Source organism: Montipora capricornis, chromosome 2 (assembly GCF_036669925.1).
Source record: "Montipora capricornis isolate CH-2021 chromosome 2, ASM3666992v2, whole genome shotgun sequence".
Taxonomy (NCBI): Eukaryota; Metazoa; Cnidaria; class Anthozoa; order Scleractinia; family Acroporidae; genus Montipora; species Montipora capricornis.
In genome coordinates this window covers 42,507,350-42,512,349 of record NC_090884.1, presented here as the reverse complement: position 1 = coordinate 42,512,349, position 5,000 = coordinate 42,507,350, and positions in this window count along the sequence as shown.

Here is a 5,000-nt window from a genome sequence, read left to right as displayed (position 1 = left end):
TGACAGCTGCTTCTGCCTTGCCATTACCGCGAGACCAGTAGGGCGAGGACGTGACGAAGTCGAAGGTCTGGGCAAACTTCTTGTATTCATGAGACACGAACTGTGGGCCATTGTCTGTAAGACAGCGAAGAGGGATGACGTGGCGTGCGAAGTGGGCTTTAGTGAGGTTGATGACGGTGGTTGAGAAGGTGTCAACCAGTTAATCCAACTCATAGAAATCACTGTAGTGGTCCACTGTGATTAAATACTGTTTGTGCCCGAATGCAAATATGCCTTGGGAGACGAATTGCCACGGAAGTGTTAGAGTGGAATGTGATAACATCGGCTCGGCGGCGGCTTGCTTTCTGTATTGGGCGCAAGTTGAACATGAGTGGCAGAAGTCTTCAACGTCCTTGGACATGCCGGGCCAGAATATAGCGTCTCTTGCAAAACGAAGGCAGTATTCGGGACCCCGATGGGAATGATGGATCTTGGTCAGCATGGATGGGCGTAGCGAAGAGGGGACAATGGCTCGAGAGGCTTTCAGAAGGATGCCGTCTGAGACACTGAGCTCCTCTCGAAAGTGCCAAAATGCTTGAAGTGGGTGGGGTAGATGGTCTTTAGTTGGAGGCCAACCATGGATGATATAGTGTGCCAGTGACTGCATCTCTTGGCATGAGGCAGTGGCTTTGCGGAGTCGCTCGCGAGTCTCATCTGTCAGGGATGGCGAGGTGGGATCTAGCTGTGTGAGATGTGTGCGGAAGATGTGGAAGGTGTCTGGCACGGAGGGTGTGGTGACTTCATCTCGGCATGGAGTTCTGGATAAGGTATCTGCCAAGTGTAGTGAAGAGCCCTTCCTGTATGTCACTGTGAAGTTGTATCGCTGTAGGAAAAGCATCATCTTCTGCAAGCGTTTAGGCGCAGAGGCAAGATCCTTCTGGTAGATGGATTGGAGTGGTTGGTGATCAGTATGGACAGTTATATCCGACTTGCCGAGGAGCCATTGGTCAAACTTGTTCAAAGCTTCGACAATTGCAAGACACTCTTTTTCTATCTGCGCATAGCGCTGTTCGGTAGGGGTTAGGCTTTTGGAGCTGTAGGCCACGGGTTGTAAACAGGATTCGTCAAGGGTGCCACTATTGTGTTGTTTGCTCGGTTGTAGGAGAGCCGCTCCTAGACCGTAGTCTGAGGCGTCTACTTGGAGGATGACTGGTGCAGTTACGTCGTAGTATGCCAGGCATGGTGCAGAGGTGGCCAAGGCTTTGGCGTCATCGAAAGCGTGTTGGTGTTTGGCTGCCCATAGGAACTGAACATCATCTTTGGTGAGGTTTCGTAAGGGTTGAGTGACAGTACTCAGCAGTGGGCAGAATTTACTGAGGTAATTGATTGCTCCCAGGAATCTACGGACTCCTTGTTTGTCCTTTGGAATGGGCATGTTGACAATGGCCTGGACAGTGACTGGGTTAGGCTGAAGTCCGTCAGTGGTAATGACGTGGCCCATGAACACTGCTTCCTGCACGAGGAATTTCATTTTGCTGAGGTTTAACTTCACATGGTGTTGTTCGAAGCGCTCGAGTACAGCAATGAGGTTGCGGTCATGGTCGATCCTAGCTTCCACATTTGTAGGGCCACATCCTGGAATTAGGATGTGATCGGCGATGCTGATGATTCGGAGGCCTTCAAGGACCATATGAATTCGGCGTTTCCACTCTTCAGACGCTGACGATATGCCAAATGGTAGCCTTGTCCACCTGTAGCAGCCCCATGGTGTGTACATGGTGGTCATGAGGGACGATCGTAGTGTCAGAGGGATGTTCTGGAAAGTTTCTTTGACGTCTATCACTGTCATGTATTTCATGCCATGTAACTTGTGAAGGTTCTCCTCCAGTGTAGGGATAATGTATTTTGGGCGTCTGATGGCCTTGTTAAGGGTCTGGGAAGGGTCCAGGCATATTCTGATTTTCCCGGCTTGGCGGGGGTGGGTTCTCTCTCTCGAATTACCATGTTGGATATCCAGTCTGTCGGCTGTGAGCTTTGTCATCAAAATGTTGAATAATAAAACAATTTTACTGCTGAATCTTGCGGAATATTGCCTGATTTTAGCCAGCTCGGCTTACGGCCTCGTCGGTTAAGTATCAGGCGATATTCCGTTCGATTTCGCAGCATAATTGGTAAATGTGCGTTGCTTGATTTGCTATTGAGTACCATCAGATAGGCTCATGTAATCAACTTGCTTGATCTCAGCAATCTCGTGAAAAAGCTTCTCTTCTTCCTTTAGCTGGGAGATTTGGAACTCAGTCACATTTTCATCTATCTAGCTCTGATTAACATATCAGCGATGCACATCTGTGATCCTGGAGGAAACTCCCCGTGAAAGTTGTATCTCTGCAACCCTAAAAGCATTGTCTGTAACCGTTTGGGTGCGGAATGAAGCGACTTCTGAAATATCGGAAGGAAGGGTTTGTGATCCGTCTCCAATGTTGTTAATTCTCTTCCATGAAGGTAAAGATTAAAGCGGGCACAAGCAAAAACGTTGGCAACGCGTTCTTTTTTTTTTTTTTTTTTACAATTTGAGCGTATCTATTCCCTGCAGCTGACAAGGATCTTGATGCAAATGCACTGACTGGTTTCCCGTTTTGCAACGAATTGTCTCCCAGGCCAGATTCTGAAGCATCCTAATATTTGAGAGCAGGTGCAGAACATATCATGTTCTTGATGGATTGGAAGGATTCTTCTTGTCGACTTTTCCACACAAAGATGGCATCTTTCGCCGTTAATTTTTGAAGGGGCTCAGTCAGTTCAGAAAGCTTTGACAAGAATCTGGACAAATAGTTCACATAACTTAACAGACGCTTGACTGCCTTTTTGTCATCAGATCGTGGCATACTTGCCATAGCTTTGATTTTTATTGGATCGGGTCTCAGTCCTTCATAGGTGAATAACTGGCCCATGTATGTGACTTAGCGGCAAGCGTAGCTTCTTCTTATTCAGCTTCACTGCTGGCACTCTTCAACAAGTTTAATAGATTGCAGTCATGATCTTCTACAGCTTTTTGCACAGTTTCTCCACTGCCCTAACACAGGATGTCATCTGCAATGACTCTACACCTTTCAGGCCTACAAGAGCTTCATTCTGGTACTCCTCAGGGGCACTACTAATTCCTTGTGGCATCCGAAGATAGCGGTAACGACCAAATTGGATCCAGAATGTTGTCTCAAGTTTCACTTGATAGAAACCGACCTTCGCATCTAGAACCGTAAAAACTTTAACATTTGCTAGTTTGAGCAGGACGTCTTCCACTGTGGCCAATTTACATTATCAACTCCGTTGATTAAACCAAATTTTGTATACTATTTTCCCACCGACGCAGCACCACAGTTTCTTTAGAAACTACCCCCTTCATAATCTTTCAAAAGATCATCAGAGGACAAGGGTTGATTTTGCTCACTGTAGAGTGTGTGAATGGACTGGCTTGTTCCAAGAGAGCTCCAACCGTGCTTGACTCAAGTACTGCCATTATAGGCCAGGGTGTAATTTCTTAACCTACGTGTAGCCGTACGCTCCCCCCGAAAGAAAAACGAGGGGAGGGAAGGTCTACGAAACGTTGGCCCAAATCGTGTTCCGTGACGTCATGCCTTTAGCAAGAAAATGGATGATGGTTTCTCATTGGTCACTTACCTTTGTCAATTCTTTGGAGAACACAGATTGGTGAAAATAGATGGCACCGTTGACTCTGCTCGCTTTTTCGGCGGTGATGATAACAGTGAGGAAGGAAACGGTGCAAAAGGAACGTGAATAGGTTGCTCATCTAGAGTCGGAGATGAGTTGTAACTAGCTAGCCTGGGGCGCTTCAGTTTGCTAAAATCCAAACTTTCTGGAAACGATTCCTTCGACTGGAAAACAAGCCAAGCTTTTTCGTAACTTGATGCGTAGGAGCTTCTCACTGATTTTTCTAATTCCTCAAGGTTGTGCTGCAAATTCTGCTGCTTCATAAGGACAACATAACTGTATCGTTCTTAAACGCTGATTATTTGTCTCCATAAATGAGATTAGGTCTAATAAACTCTGAGCTTGGACAAACTTTCACTTCTTACGGAAAGGATTTACTACAATACACCACCGGGTAAATATCACTGTCATAATCTTTCAAAAGATCATCAAACGACAAGGGTTGATTCTACTCGCTGTAGAGTGTGTGAATAGACTGGCTTGTTCCAAGAGACATCCAACCGTGGTTGACTCAAGTACTGCCATGATAGGCCAGGGTGTAATTTCGTAGCCTACGTGTAGCCGTACGCTCCCCCCGAAAGAAAAACAAGAGGAGGAAAGGTTTACGTGACGTCATGCCTTTAGCAAGAAAATGGATAATGGTTTCTCATTGGTCACTTACCTTTGTAAATTCTTTGGAGAACACAGATTGGTGAAAATAGATTGTACCGTAAATCAGTTTGAAACCGATGGCAAGTGAGTGGATCCCTAAGCAATACAATAACACAGCCTGCAAATGTATTTCAAGGCTGTGTTCACATCAAAGCTTGTCTTTTAGAGCTGCTTGACGGCCTGGGACTAGAGCAGCATGTTGATCAGCCTACGCATCGCGATGGACACACGCTTGACTTAACCATAACCCGCTTCTCTGAGAGTTTGGTAGCTAGCAAGCCTATAGTCGATCAGTTCATTTCTGATCAAGGACCTGTCCAGACCTGGTCTCTCCGTGGAAACCTCCAACTACAGGAAGATCAAGTCAATTGATGCTGAACAACTGAAAAGGGACTTCCGGTCTACTGCACTTTTTGCGGCAGAAGAGCCAACTACTAATGATAAATGAGAGTCATATGCAAGGACGTATAATAGTACTCTTTCGGCTCTCCTTCACAAGCATGCTCCGCTAAGGACTCGCACCAGAGTGAGTAGGCCTGTCGTCCCCTGGATCGATGAGGTTAAGCGCTCAAGTAGGAGGGCTGAAAGGAAATAGAGAAGAACAGGGTTGCTCGCTGATTTTGATGACTACAAGAAAAAGA